At 42.9% G+C, this 16,406-nt stretch overlaps 1 pseudogene; it reads left to right on the top strand.

The window, feature by feature from the left end:
• Positions 1–8,139, top strand: part of LOC133378260 (acyl-CoA (8-3)-desaturase-like) — a 32,290-nt pseudogene extending 24,151 nt beyond the window's left edge.
• Positions 8,140–16,406: the final 8,267 nt, after the last annotated feature.

Raw genomic sequence — 16,406 nt, 5'->3', positions numbered from 1 at the left:
ACAGCCACTGCCACATCAATCATTAATTACAAAAAATGCCGTGGCAAATACGTGTAGTCTGTATTCAATAGCAGAATGTGTGCAAAATGTGTAGCAAGTGCCAGGCACAATGCCCCTGCCACTGATTGAGCTGTTGCCAAGGATCACATCTTTCTCTCCCCAATACCTCCACTGTTGCCAATGATGGCACTCCCATGCTACCACCACCACCACCAATTACATCTCTCCAGCTCTGCTGGTGCCCTTACTAATGATTCTGGCTTTCCAGCTTACTGGCATATCTGGCCAAGGCAGTGGCAGTCTTCCCATTTGGAGAACGGCCATGAATCTGTGGTAGAGCATACAAAAGATCCCAGCGTCAATCCCTGGCATCTCCAGGTAGGGCTGGGAGAGTCTCCTGTCTGAAATCCTGGAGAGCTGTTGCATCAGTGGACACGTTGCTGAGCTAGATGGACGGAAGGTCTATCTCAGTATAAAGCAGCTTCTTTTGTAACATTGGAACTGCACTGCCATTTGACATTTCCCAGAGCATCACATTCTGATTCATTGATGGCTGCCTGGCACGAATGAAGTAATTACTTGTCTCCATTTATTGCTAGCTGCGGGAAGGGCATGATCACTGGTGGCATCAGGAGCAGGCCCAGACCCAATCTGTTGAAGGCCAGAGAGGGGAGGCTCTGTCCTGGTGGGCCCTTCTCGAATACTTAGATGTAGGCCCCAGTTAAATGCTAAGGCCAGCATTGATGCCAGGTGGGGGTCATCACAGCCAAAAGCACTCCTTGCTTCTGACAATGGGGGCACCCAGAAGAGGGCATCAGTAGAAGACCTCAGCATAACAGCAGGTTAACATGGAAGTAAGAATTCCTCTACTGTAGGGACCTGTGCACCCAAGTTGTTAAGGGCTGCTGCTTTATAAGCGAGTGTCAGCACTAGGGCTGGGGTTTGCTGCATGGTTCTGAAAAGCTTGCATTCTGATAGTCCATCATTTAACCCACATCTGCCATTTTTTTGTTCCCGCTTGCTCTCGCACTTGCCGATTCGATCTGCTGTGCACATTTTTGGGTGATTTGATCTGCGGCTTTTTTGTTTTTTTTGGTGGCCACAATGTCATAGTTATCAATGTAGATACTTATGTAAATGATGACAGTATTTGACCTGGTTTTTTAGCGGTGGGAAAAACATTGTGTAATTTTTACATGAATGATCACAGTATTCCCCTTGTTTCTTTGGCAGCAGGAAAAATGTGTAAGTTTTAGGTAGCTTACGTGAATGATCACAGTGTTCTATGTGGTTTCTTGGTGGCAGGAAAGCATTGCATAATAGGTAGTTTATGTGAATGTGATCCCAGTGTTCCACATGGTTTTTCTGGCGGCAGGAAAAACATTGCATACTTTTTAGCAGAGCTTGGAAAAGTTACTTTTTTGAACTACAACTCCCATCATCCCCAGCCAGCATGGCCACTGGAATGGGCTGATGGGAATTGTAGTCCAAAAAGTAACTTTTCCAAGCTCTGCTTTTTAGATAGCTTATGTGAATGTATATAATGCAAAAAATATTGGCTGTATATATGTCTTCAATGCTAATTGTCAAATCATCCTGCAACGTGACGGTCATGTTTTTCAAACAAGACATCTCAGAGCATTCTGAATCTTCTCCATCCTCTTGCACGGGAAACATAACGCAACACCCCGTAAATGATGCATTTCCATTAAGAAGCCAGTGTTTCATGCACTTGTGACCTCCGTCACTTGTTGTCAGTCAACCGCTTGCCAAGACCTGGGTGTTGCTAACAAGGAAAAGCAGCTTCAGTTAACCAAATTAAAACTGCATTTCATCGTACTTGCATATACCCGTGCTGCAAAGCCTCCTGGGCTCGTTCTTTAGCCCCATTTTTCTCTGCTCTCACATCCCCTCACTTCCCCAAATTTTAGGAACCTTAGTATTTTACAGAAATGTTCCCAATGAAGCCAAGTCAGATCTAGATTGTCCTAAGGGTAAAGGGTAACCCGCTCATAAGCCTGACACCATTTGGCTCCAAACGGGTAACCTCCAAGGCTTTTGCCTTGGAATCCCGAAAGCACTTGTTGCAATTACCGGAGCCCTTTAGACGTAACTGACTAGATTGAACAGTATGAATTCAGTCTGTCCAACTGTAGTCAGGATGGCACCAGCTGTCCAGCACTACCTCAAGTGGATCCATTTTGCTTTGCTTGTTTGCTTGGAGCGTGCTCCTATTGGCCAATGCAGGACTCTTTATTATCAAAATGGAGAGCACAATGATTGGAGTTTTCACAAGGCTGATGTATGCAAAGATGCTTCTGCAGTGTAACAAGTGTTTTCAGGGTTTTCTGGCTTGCTTTTTGTATAGGTTGCTAACGGTGACCTATGCATGAGAGGAATGGGAAACTGTTCCCCTCTTCCCAGAGGGTCCTTTGGGATCAGCCCTTCTTTAGTAAAGAATAGATGAACAAACAACACATATTCAGACATTTAACATACATTATAATACCTTGAGACATCCATGCTCCTGACCATGCACAGAATTCTTACATGAAAAGTAGCCCATACAGGTTCTCAAGACAAGACATATCTATATATAAATATAATCCTCATTATGCACTGTTTTACCCACTCCCAAAAAACCACATGGAACACTGTGCTCATTCATGGAAGCTACCCAAAAATAATTCATAATATATAATGGACAAATGACAGTCATAACTGCAATGCAGTCACGAATGCAGCGGCTGTGATTATGAAAATAACTCAATGTAAAATAGGGGGGAGTTCAAAAGAATAAATTCTTGCTGATTTGCAGCCTGCAAAATCCATGCCGATTACAGCTACAGCCTGCAGCAAGAAATAGGTGCTGATCCGAAAGGATGGTAAACTATCGAATTCAGCTGGAATCCGGTGCCAGGTCCGATTTAGTGGATATTCTCCCCCCATACCTAGTGAGCACTTGGAATTGGATTCAGATCTGGCCTATCCATTCATGCTCTGATAGCCTACATCTCTCCAAAACAGCATTTATGCATGGTGCAAGGGTGGTTCCCTCTAGATATTATGGACTCCAACTCTCATCAACCCCAGCCAGCATGGCCGATGGTCAGGGACAATGGCAGATGTAATCCAAAACATCTGGAGGGCATCACGTTGGCTATCCCTGACTTATTGTAATTATTTGAGGAACAGACAAGGAAATCAAACCTACGTAGTTAAGAGCTAAGTTGAAATGAGCATATAAAACAGAGAAAAGAACCAACTATTTCAGCAGTCTCTGGAGCTCTTATTCAGTCCCCAGGAGGCAAACTCTCTGTTCTTCTTGCTCAATGTACTATCTGAGCAGCTCAATGTACTATTGACAGATCTGGTGTTTGTGTGGCCACAATTGTGCAAATTCCACATGTTGCAGCTTTCGAATGGGGTTCTTTTAGATCTGGAGCTTCTAGCTGTAATTAGAGGATTCATTGTTTATGTGAAGGACCACTAGGTCAATATAACCACTTTTATCTGGATGGCAATTGTCAATGGGTTTTTCCCCCCTTCCTTCTACATAGGTTACTAGAAAGCACTTGGTTTATCTGGGTCTCACAGATGAATCACATTCCAATGAACATCAATTATGATCAAAATTTAGACTGGGTGTCTACCCAGGTAAGCTAACTACTATTGTTTATCTTTATCTTTCTTTCATATAGCAAGCTCATTCATGAATGCATTTGGACAAGTATTTTTATAATATGGGGCCAGACTGCATTGCAAGTTCTTCCATGTCATTGTCTACTTGGGCACATAATATATAGAGGTAGAGATCATAAGTTCATAGTGACATTAATGCCAGACTAACTTTGTATAAGCATTCTGACCTGACCCAAGCAGAGAAAGAGGGGGCAAGAGGGAAGGATAGCTTATTCTGCTAATCTGTTTCTTAGATGGTTAACCAGTGAATCCAGTGATATTACAGTGATATTACAGCTAATTGTTTATCATCTTGCTTGCCCCTTAAAGCTAAGCAAATACCAAATCTTTATGTTGTGGTTTCCCCATACAATTTATATTCTGAAAGAAAATGATCGGATTAATGGAATCAATCTTTGCACTCTGAGAATCCAGTTCTGGGATTCTGGAACCCCTGGAATTCTAGGGGTGGGGGAGAAATATAATTCAAGTTTGCATTTAAAGGTAAACTTATCTAAGCTGAACTTTCTAAAACAATATGGGAACTGAAACACAGCCATCCTCTGAAATTTACACTTCTCCAAATGTTGAAATACAGTTCTTCACCCAAGTAATGTGTACAAAATACATATACTGGGGCAAAGTGTCCATAAAATGAACACATTTGTGAAAATAACATAAAAAATGCATCATATTAGGGAAATTGCTTTTGCAAAAAATGTGTATATTAAGCAAAATTGTATTCAGACATACGTATATCAGAAGAAATTCTTATAAAAATGCTGTTGAATTTTCATGAGGACTTTTAAAAATGATTCACAAACTGATATGGAAATGTGGAGAATTGAACTTTAAGAGTGGAAAAATGAGAACTGAAAAGACTGGCAGATTCACCGACTCCTAGTACCCAATGCAGTTCATTCACTCTAAGAGTCATTTACCTTCTTGCAGAAGAAAAGAAAGTGTGTGGTTATAATAAATTACAATCCATGGCTCCTAATAGTGCTTAAAGAGACCCCTTGGTGCACTCCGAGGAAACCACCAATAGCAAAAGGGAAACTACAGAGGAAATAAGAAAGAGTCCAAAGTTTCCTTGATGCTTCTACAACATGCTGAAGAGAGAACCCACTGTCCAGCTGAAGCAACTGAATTGGGAACTTCACCAAAGTTCCACTATGTACATAGTTCTCCACTAGGGATGTCAGAGAATTCCAACGAAGACAGAAATGGGCGTAGAAAATGCCAATGTTTGCTTATTTGTCCCATGTCTGGAATGAAAACCAATCCAGCAAGTACTACTGATATATTTGCTGTTATTTTTGCTTTTCAGTCTGCAAACTAAAATTATGTTTCCCCCCCAATTTGCATTGTGTTTCCTTTGCATTGAAATGGATGGGGTGGCAAAACATAATGATAACACAAATTATGTAAGTTATATCATTTCACTACAGTAGATGGTGAGATAAATAATGTAGTTTTTGGCGGAAGACAAACTGCAGGGAAACGGGAACAGTCCTGCATGTGATGAATGCAAGGCAGAACAGAAAATGATGTCTGCTTACATCCCTGTTCTCCACTCATATATATAATTTAATTTAATCATAGTCACATGATACAAATGCAGTGGCTCAGCTTTGATTCAGAAGCCTTTTTAGTGTCCTTTCATATGGTGGTCATAGGGCAGGGAAACCCACAAAGAACAATGACAGATAAACAGTGGTCTGTAATGCAGCAAAGGAAATATGGCATGTTGGAAATGAAAGAAGTAAAATTCAGCACATTCCTCTTTCTCACTTAGCTTGCAGCAACATGTAATGTGGATCAGTCCCTGTTCAATGACTGGTATACAGGGCACCTGAACTTCCAGATTGAGCATCAGTGAGTATACACTTGTATGACTGTATCTCGCAGAGGCCTTAATGGAAATGATGGACCATCCCCCTATTCTGCACCCTGCTTTGCTTCTGGAAAGACAAGTGGTAGCCAGGAGTGCTTTCTGCATAGTTTAAGAAGCTAAACCATCCTTTGCTAACCATGCTGTCTGGGGTTGATGGAAGTTATAATCCAAAACATCTGGAGGGCACCACATTGGGGAGGAAGGCTTAACTAAACTAATTAAAAGGTGTAAAATGTGCATTTTATGGCACTATTCTGGTGGCTGTTTGGGTTTTTCATACAGTCCCTGCTGTCTTTGTTGTTGTTCATGGTTTATTATTACACGGTTTTATAATATGGTTTGTAAGGTATTTTAGGTGCCCTATTTGGGTGGAAACACTGTACATGGGACTTGGATGCTTTTGGATTACTTAGGGCTCTGTGACAGCTGCCTGACACCATTCCTCACTCTCTCATCACAGCCTTTTCCCAACAATGCCTCGACACAATTATTGGAAGGTGGCTCCTCTGGTGAGATCCCTCTGTGCCAAGCATGATATTGAGTACCAATGCAAGCCCCTGCTCACAGCCTTTGCAGACATACTGCAGTAAGTGTCAAATAACTGGAGGAGGGTCAGTGAGGTAGGGTCAGTTGATGAGAATATCAACAGTGGAGAATATCCTGTTCTACTGGGCTTGGAGCCCACAGGCAAAGTGGAAACAATAAGCAGAGCTTATTCCAGTGAGGACAAGGCCCTGGACAGCTCTCACTGGCTACAACATGAGAGATGTTGTCTCGGCAAAGGATCAGAGTCATATGAAGGCTTAAGAAGACTAGCAGAGACTTCCTTCCCAGTGACTCTGCCCCCCTGAGAGACCTATCAGAAATCCTTAAAGGACCCATAGCTGACTCTGCGGTCACATGTTCCTGCATGGATGCAAAGCAGGAGATGCTACAGGGGAGTTATCCTTGGAGTCTGAAGATGATGGGAGAGCCACACCCTTAGGCGAGGAGGGTTGCCAAGGACTGCCTCCCCCTCCAGTGGCATGAATCTATATCCTCGCAGAGCTTGGAAAAGTTACTGTTTTGAACTACAACTCCCATCAGCCCCAGCCAGCATGGCCACTGGATTGGGCTGATGGGAGCTGTAGTTCAAAAAAGTAACTTTTCCAAGCTCTGCTCCTCAGTCAGGGCAATGCTGTGACCCAGATGCAGGAGACATGACAGACAGCAGCACTTGATGGGGAGTGGAAGAGAGAACCACCATTATGAAAAGTTGCTGTCTATGATTAATGAGGCGTTCCCCCTTTCCCTCCGCAGCTCTCTGAAGGAGTCAGGGGAGCACTGGCTGGATGCTTATCTCCATGGATAAGAAGAGGAGGTTCTTCAGGAAGGAGTCTCCCCCTGCTCCTCCCTCTGCCCTCCAACCCCACAAGGCAACCGGAAAGGAAGCTACTGGGAAGCATAACTTTGGGTGTGCAAATAGGTGAAACCTAATGAAACTGTGAACAGCTGTTTTTTCTCCTTCTCCTGCACAGACATCTTGGTGTGTTAATCTCTGGAGTATTAGGACTGCAAGGCAGGGAGCTGGGACCTTCAGTGCTAAAAAGAGCAGCTTCTCTGTTGACACAACATTTCCTGTTTGTAAGGGACAGAAAGCAAAGCAGATGCATTTCTACTTTAAGACCTTCCAAAGAGACAGGGAAAGGAAAATGACATGCAGAGTCCCTAGCTTTCCGTGTATTCGTCTGTCTCTATCACACCAGTTACAGAAGTGTGTGGGCACCCTGGCACAGGAGCTGCTCAGTGCCTCAAGCCATTCTGTCTGCTTACACACTGTCACTTTCCTAAAGCTGCCATTCCTTGAGAAGCCTTTGCAGGCAAAATCCTTTCAGTACCTCAGGCTCCAGACGGATGTATTCTGCTGGCACTGATCCACCTCATTCCAGGGAGCTTAGTGCCACCACTGTGTTTTGCAAATCAGACAGCTCAAGAACATGGTGGTTTGTGTTTACTGAGTTCACACAGGATTATCCCTGTTATTAGCCAGAGTGAAACCGCAGGGCAAGGTGGCTTCTTTAGGGCTCCATTAAAGGGCACCAAGTTGCTGATTATATCATTTTTTTTATTACAGGTGATAGGGTGGGGCCTCACTAGATTTTCCAGCTCAAATGTCAAGATCTTTTGCTTCGCCATGAAGTTAATATATTACATTAATTTTAATATACAAGAAATGGACAATAGTTTCTTATTAATCTGCCTTTGATTAACACTAGTTCTTTTTTGTGTATATTCGTGGCACAGGTGGTACCAAAGTAGCTGCGATGTTAATTGTGTGAATGCACTTAATGCACACATGTTTTGTTACGTAAATAGCAGCCATAGGGAAGCCTGAGCAGCCTCAGGCCATGTTGGTGGAACAGAGAAGTTGAATTCTTTCCTTCCCTGCCATGATCCTGGAAAAAAAATGCCTCTTTCCACAGCTGCTATTTGCATTTCAAGGGAAGCTCCTGTTGGCTCTAATTACATTCTCCCTCCTAGGGCAATTAGCAACTTGGAGGGGGACTTACGTTGGCACTGTTCCATGGGGAGAAGGGGTTAAATCCTTTCCCCTCCCCACAGCTGCTCTTTAAAAAACAGGGGAAGTGAAATGCAATTATGTATTTCACATATTGTCTAGTTTGACCCTGACCTGCAACTACTCTGAGCTAGGATTTGGGTATCAATTGCACATAACTGCATTTGATCTTATTTCAATTTACTTTTAGCTTTTGCCCCCACACCCCCAGAGAATACTCGGGGACAGGCGATTGGAAGAATGCTATCTTTATTAAAATATAACAAGATTTTGAGACCTGCAGACCAAAATGAACCAAATTAAACCAAATTAGCCAAACTTCCAGCTAAAGGGTCAGGTGAGAATACAACCTCTATCTGGTAGCGAAGTATCCCTCCAGGCCCCTGGGCATGCGGTTCAGTCAAAGGCTGTATCTCTGCAGCAAAGCATGGGAAAGAAATTCCTCCCTCCTTGCTAAGTGAGCCAAGGGTATATGCCAACCTGCACACCAGGGCCCTGCCGTACTGACGTTCACCCTAATGCGCAGGTCAGATCATGAGGGCACCCCCCCCAGTTTCCACCAGACATAAAGCACTGGCAGTTCCCTAAAGGGTGCCCCTTAACCCCATCATGCCTCAGTATAACTCCTGTCTCCCCCAATTTCCTCATCTGCCTGAACTCCATGCCACAAGGCAAGCACCCACCTCCTCCAAAAGCCAAATGAATTTGAACCCTCACTGTATGTAGCAGGCAAAACAAGAAGGATCCTTAAAAGCAGAATCCAACAAAAAAATTCTTACTCAGCCCTGCTGTGGTAACTGGCAAAGCCCATATTACATATAGGGAGGGAGTTTGGGTACAACGAAAGCACAAAGGAGGAGAGGTAGGGAGCTGGCCTATAAACCAAGCTCCGCACAGGCCCTTTAGCCTGAAAGCAATGGGTGGCCTGGGGAAAACTTCCTTCCTTCAGGAGAAATCCTCCAGAGCTTCTTTTGCTGAAGGCGGGAACAGCATTGCCACAACTCCCTTAGATGACAGGAGATACTATTACTATTATTATAATTTCCCAGGTGCAACACCTATTAACTTTGTATCTCCAACTGTGGTCTACCTTGTTGTTCCTTCAGTCATTACTTCTCTGCAGTCTACAGATTTGCCTTCTTTTGGGACCCATTCTTACTTTCTCTTTTGTAACTTCTGTCCCTTCATACATTTCCCATCTTCAAACATTTTAATGAGAGATACTGTAAAAAGAACAAGATTTATTCATTCCCCTTTGACCAGAAAAAACTTACATTTTTATATGGCCCCATGCTGTATTTCAACTTATTTGCCATTGTCTTCCATATTTGTGCCTCTAACATTTTCCCCCAGAAAAACCCTGCAATGGTTATCAGTTGCTTAACAGTTCTCTCTTTGTACAAGTAGACCAGGTGTGGGAAATTGGATCTTTATGTCCACATGCCTCCCCACACTAAACTTGGGTGGGGCTACCTACCTGTCAAGGAGACCCATTTTTGTCTGTGTGGCTTGAAATCAAACCACAACAGGCAAAAAAAAAATGTGTGTGGTGGTTCCCAAGTGAGGGCAGTGAGCGAGGGGGAAGCCATGAGTGTGACTGATTCTCAGCGCTTAAGAATCCTTGCCAACACCACTTCCCAATTACTGACAGTCAGCTGGTGCTTGGGAAGCACTGCACAAGGGACACTGGCAATTAGCTCTTCAGGACTGAGCAGCACCCGTTCTGATATTTCCTTTGTGCCATGTAGGCTTTTGGAATGATTTTTCTTCCCACACAACTCAGATAACCTCAGAAGTCCCTTGTCTTGTGGCAGGACTATGAACTATGGCTACGTACCAGGCTGCCCTGTCTAGGAGGTTGTGTAATCTTGGCATAGTCAGTAGCCATGTTGTGGATTCTTCCCGTGTGATGTGGGGTTCTGATATGAATGGGACATCACAAGAAGGACACATACTTTGGTGGTTTCCAAATCATTAAGACAGGGTCTGAAAGACAGCCAAGGGATTGACTTCAAATATAATTGCTTCAGAGGGGTTTTTTTGCATTTCTGTACAGGGCACCTTGATGTCCCATTCAGCGTTGGATGTGATAAGAGAATGATGTGGTGCTTGATGTGAAAGGGTGCAAGAGTTGTTGATGTATGGAATTTTAGGAGTATATTCACTAATGGCAAAACAACAACAACACCATCCTTGCAGTTTAAGAACGCACGTATAGCCCACAGATATTTCTATCAAATTTTAAAAAGCAGGGAAATTGGGCAGCTATAGCGAATGCACCAGAGGAGCAGGAGATCTGACCTCCTCTCTGAGATATTGGACTGCCCTACAAGTTTATAAAAATGCAAACACAATTTGGGTTTGTCTTTCACACTCCAATCCACTTCCTGTGTAGCTTGGAAGAATTTAGTAACGTGCCTCTGAGCAAACAGTGAGTGGTGACAACACCTGCCATCTCCAAAGATGGAGAATTACATTTGTTGTATGTTTGTTGGTATTCTTCTTACTTTGCTTCTTTCCTGTGTTACTACTGTTGCTACAGAGAATCTAACCTAGAAAATTATATTTCTATTATTATTAATCCTAGAAATCTGTGTCAAATTGATTTTTATTAATTTCAGAGCCTTTTTATTGGTCAGTGTCATATGATGGTGAAGATAGCCTTTTGTGTTTCAAACTGGAAACTATTTCTAATTTGGGTGCATTAGCAGTTGAATCTGAAACTGCAGTTTGATGTAAAATCAGACTGATTACTTAAGCAATGAATCTAGCTGTTGGAAAAAACAAACGACCTGCCTAACATGTATGTTTTCAGTTGCTGTACTTAATCCACGCCACATAAGGAAGCATGGGCATGGTCAATTAAAAACACAGAACACACCTAGAAATTTGCTAGAATATATTTCACCTCCCACTGTTTTATCTTGTGCAAACTGAGACACTCCTCATGTCCACTGGAGGCTATTCTGCAAAATAGCCAGTGCCATTATTCCACAATTGTTTTTTGAGATTTTTTAGTGTAAATTATGCAATGTGTTGCTGTACTTCACATATTCACAGGAACAGGAGCAAAAGAAAATGATTTACTATAGGAAACGTCACTAAAATTGCAAAGTAAATAAAATGAATTTAACATGACTATCAGAACTATATCAACTCTCTTAATATTGTTCCTTCCTGCTAAAACAAGATCAGCACAGCACATGTCTTCATTCTGTTATTTAGGCTTATTGCAGATGTTGCCACCACTGACCATATGCTCAGAGACAAATGTTACCAAATTCTTCCAACCCACACAGGAAGTGAATTGGACTGTGCAAGACCAACCCAAATTGTGTTTGCATTTTGACAAATTTGTCGAGCAGTACAATATCTCAGAGAGGAGGTCAGGTCTCTTGCTCGCCTAGTGCATTCACTACAGCTGCCCAATTTCCTGCTTTTTAAGGTTTGGTAGAAATATCTGTGGGCTATAGGTATGTTCTGAAACTGCAAGGTTTTTTTGTGTGTGTGGTTTTTTTTGCCTATTAGTGAATTTCTCTGCTTTTTAATCCGGGAGGTAAGGAATGGGATCCTGTGCAAGTTTGCTGAGAATGGATTGACCTTTTGCATGCTTATTGAGTTCAATGGGATTTACTCCCCTGCAATCATGCTTAAGATAGGTAAAACTGACCATGGGGAGGGAGGGCTGGAGTGGGCAGGGGAAAAGGAAGAGGGGAGGAAAGGAAGAAGGGAGGTGAAAGGGAGAGGAGAGGGGAAGGAGGAGAAAGGCAGGTCTGATCATTTGCATGTTTATTGAGTTTAGTGGGATTTACTCCCATGCAATCATGGCTAGGATAGGTAAAACTGACAATGGGGGAGGGAGGAGGAGGGGGAAGGGAGAGTAGAGGGAAGAGGGAAGAGGAGAGCAGAAGGAGGAGGAGGGGAAGGAAGGGATTGGAAGGGGGGAGGTGTGAAAGAAGGGGGAGGGAAGGGTAAAAAGGTGATGGGAAGGAGGAGGAGGGGAGGGCAAGTTTGATCATTTGCATGCTTGTTGAGTTCAATGGAATTTACTCCTGTATAATTGGGATAGGTGAAACAGACCTGCAGGAGGGAGGGGGAGGAGAGGAAATTGGGTGGGTGGGCATTGGGCAGAGGGAAATTCCCTTTCCTTTCCAAAAGGAAAACATTGTGTACAGTATCATTGTTTTCCAGGGTTTTCTCCAGCTTTTTATTCTACAGCAGACACATGTAGTCTCCCACCCAAATTTAAACCAAAGCTGTCCCTGGCCACATCCATGCCAGACCTTTATTTCACTTTAGACAGTCATGCTTCCCCCAAAAAGTCCTAGGAAGTACAGTTTGTGAAGGGTGCTGAGAGTTGCTAGGAGATGCCCTGTTCCCCTCACAGAGCTACAATCCCCAGAAGAGGGTCTGACTGTTAAACCACTCTGGCCATTGGAGCTCTGTCAGGGGAAAAGGTGTCTCCTAACAACTCTCAGCACCCTTCACAAACTACACTTCACAGGATTCTTTAGGGGAAGCCACGAGAGTCTAAACTGAAATAAATGTCTGGCGTGGGTTTGACCACCTGATTAGCCAACCCAAACAGCTGTGGGTCTGGCTTTTACAACACTGACAGTTGGTTCTTATTGAGTATGCCCGTGCTTATCATTGACTCTAATGTTAAATTTCTTAAATTAATTAAAAATCAGCCAAGCATTTTTTTTTAACTTTTAAACTGCAGAAGATGAAGGTCAGAGTATGGGGCAAGGTCACTAATAGGATTACAGGTACTCTGTGAACATGGCTGATTTTTAATTAATTTCAACAAATTATGAGACCACTGACAGAAAAAAGTCCAACAGGGGTCTGGATTTTATTTCGCTTGTTTTAAGAACATAAGAACATAAGAAGAGCCTGCTGGATCACATATGTGAAATTCAGATTTTTGCTCCAATATGCATAATTTTACACTTGTTTATATTGAATTGCATTTGCCATTTTTCCGCCCATTCACTCAGTTTGGAGAGGTCTTTTTGGAGCTCTTCGCAATCCCTTTTTGTTTTAACAACCCTGAACAATTTAGTGTTGTCAGCAAACTTGGCCACTTCACTGCTCACTCCTAATTCTAGGTCATTAATGAACAAGTTGAAAAGTACAGGTCCCAATACCGATCCTTGAGGGACTCCACTTTCTACAGCCCTCCATTGGGAGAAATGCCCGTTTATTCCTACTCTCTGCTTTCTGCTTCTTAACCAATTCCTTATCCACAAGAGGACCTCTCCTCTTATTCCATGACTGCTAAGCTTCCTCAGAAGCCTTTGGTGAGGTACCTTGTCAAACGCTTTTTGAAAGTCTAAGTACACTATGTCCACTGGATCACCTCTATCTATATGCTTGTTGACACTCTCAAAGAATTCTAATAGGTTACTGAGACAGGACTTTCCCTTGCAGAAGCCATGCTGGCTCTGCTTCAGCAAGGCTTGTTCTTCTATGTGCTTAGTTAATCTAGCTTTAATAATACTTTCTACCAGTTTTCCAGGGACAGAAGTTAAGCTAACTGGCCTGTAATTTCCGGGATCCCCTCTGGATTCCTTTTTGAAGATTGGCGTTACATTTGCCACTTTCCAGTCCTCAGGCACGGAGGAGGACCCAAGGGACAAGTTACATATTTTAGTTAGCAGATCAGCAATTTCACATTTGAGTTCTTTGAGAACTCTCGGGTGGATGCCATCCGGGCCCGGTGATTTGTCAGTTTTTATATTGTCCATTAAGCTTAGAACTTCCTCTCTCGTTACCACTATTTGTCTCAGTTCCTCAGAATCCCTTCCTGCAAATGTTAGTTCAGGTTCAGGGATCTGCCCTATATCTTCCACTGTGAAGACAGATGCAAAGAATTCATTTAGCTTCTCTGCAATCTCCTTATCGTTCTTTAGTACACCTTTGACTCCCTTATCATCCAAGGGTCCAATCGTCTCCCTAGATGGTCTCCTGCTTTGAATGTATTTATAGAATTTTTTGTTGTTGGTTTTCATGTTCTTAGCAATGTGCTCCTCAAATTCTTTTTTAGCATCCCTTATTGTCTTCTTGCATTTCTTTTGCCAGAGTTTGTGTTCTTTTTTATTTTCTTCATTCGGACAAGACTTCCATTTTCTGAAGGAAGACTTTTTGCCTCTAAGAGCTTCCTTGACTTTGCTCGTTAACCATGCTGGCATCTTCTTGGCCCTGGCGGTACCTTTTCTGATCTGCAGTATGCACTCCAGTTGAGCTTCTAATATAGTGTTTTTAAACAACTTCCAAGCATTTTCGAGTGATGTGACCCTCTGGACTTTGTTTTTCAGCTTTCTTTTTACCAATCCCCTCATTTTTGTGAAGTTTCCTCTTTTGAAGTCAAATGTGACCGTGTTGGATTTTCTTGGCAATTGGCCAGTTACATTTAATAGCACTGTGGTCACTGCTCCCAATTGGTTCAACAACACTTACATCTCGCACCAGGTCCCGGTCCCCACTGAGGATTAAGTCCAGGGTTGCCGTCCCTCTGGTTGGTTCCATGACCAACTGATCTAGGGAATAGTCATTTAGAATACCTAGAAACTTTGCTTCTTTGTCATGACTGGAACACATATGCAGCCAGTCTATGTCCGGGTAGTTGAAGTCACCCATTACTACCACATTTCCTAGTTTGGATGCTTCCTCAATTTCATATCTCATCTCAAGGTCTCCCTGAGCATTTTGATCAGGGGGACGATAGATCGTTCCCAGTATTAAGTTCCTCCTGGGGCACGGTATCACCACCCACAACGATTCTGTGGAGGAGTCCACCTCTTTTGGGGTTTCGAGCTTGCTGGATTCAATGCCTTCTTTCACGTATAGAGCGACTCCGCCACCAATACGTCCTTCCCTGTCCTTCCGATATAGTTTATATCCAGGGATAACCGTATCCCACTGGTTTTCTCCATTCCACCAGGTCTCGGTTATGCTCACTATATCAATGCTCTTCTCTAAGACCAAGCACTCCAGTTCTCCCATCTTGGTTCGGAGGCTCCTAGCATTAGCGTACAGGCACTTGTAAGCAGTGTCTCTCTTCAAGTGTCTTTGGCACTTGTGGTTACACTTTGAACTCTCGGTTCTCTCTGATTGTTTTGTGTATTGCCATGAAAACATAGATGGCTGTTAGGCAAGCTTTTCTGAGTTCAGGACTATAAGTTGTGTAAGGTTTTGTTTTGAAATCAGCTTATGGGGGACTTCCGGGAAGGGTGACTTAGCCTGTGCCTGCTTTTGAGACGGGCTCCTGCCTCAAAAGAAGCTTATTCAGATATATCAGTCAGTTTTTTCTTTTTTTTTTGGCTGATTAAACTTCTCCCGGGTAGGGAGAAACGAAGAGATTAACCTCAAAGCCTATTTTTGTTGGGACGACCAGATCTCATTAATTTATGGGACGAGGTCCAGCCGACGAAGGTGGGACGGATTTTCAACAGCAAGCTCTATCTGTTAAAGCGAACGTTCATCTTATCTTCTAAGAGAGAACGCACTAACAGGCAAGCACCCTTCTTTCTATATTTTTCTTTTACTTGACTTAAATTGTTGCTGTTTAAAAGAGATTTGCCAGATTGATCGGTTTTTGACATCTCACTGGGGAGCCGTAACTTCTCTCTGCTACGCACTAATTAATAGCTTATCTCTGTTTTTGTTGCAAAAAGCTGTCCTGGATTTGCATTCTAAAGATACACACAGAAGAGGGATTTCTATTCCAGATTTTTATTTTGAAAAATATTATACTGTTTTGAGACTACTCTCTTTTTGGTCTATTTTATTTTGACGAATCTGTTTCTTGACGATTGCCATTAATTGCTTCGATCCTGGGAACTGCATTTTGTTTACTTAACTATTGGAGAGATAAGGCTGTCTGCTCTGTTTATACTGTGATGTCACCAAGTTTGGAGTATTAACCCAATTGTTGCTGAAATAAGAAGTGGTTTTCCTATATTTTTCTTTTAAAATGGCAATTAAGAAAGTGGCTGAGAATCTGGAAATAACTATGTTTCAGAGAATAATGAATGAGATTGAGATAACGAAAATTGAATTGAGTAAAATGAAGCAGGAGATTAAAGATATAAGGGTCCCTGTGAGAGAGGTGACCCTGGAAGGGGTCCCTGTGAGAGAGGAGACCCCGGAGATTGGAATAGGGGTCCCTGTGAGAGAGGAGACCCTGGAGACTGGAATAGGGGTCCCTGTGAGAGAGGAGATCCCGGAGATTGGAACAAACGTGGAACAGGAACAAGATTTGGAGTC

The sequence above is a fragment of the Rhineura floridana genome, chromosome 2 (genome assembly GCF_030035675.1).
Source record: "Rhineura floridana isolate rRhiFlo1 chromosome 2, rRhiFlo1.hap2, whole genome shotgun sequence".
NCBI classification, from domain to species: domain Eukaryota; kingdom Metazoa; phylum Chordata; class Lepidosauria; order Squamata; family Rhineuridae; genus Rhineura; species Rhineura floridana.
Note: the sequence above shows the minus strand (reverse complement) of the source record. Positions and strands in the feature narration are given on the sequence as shown.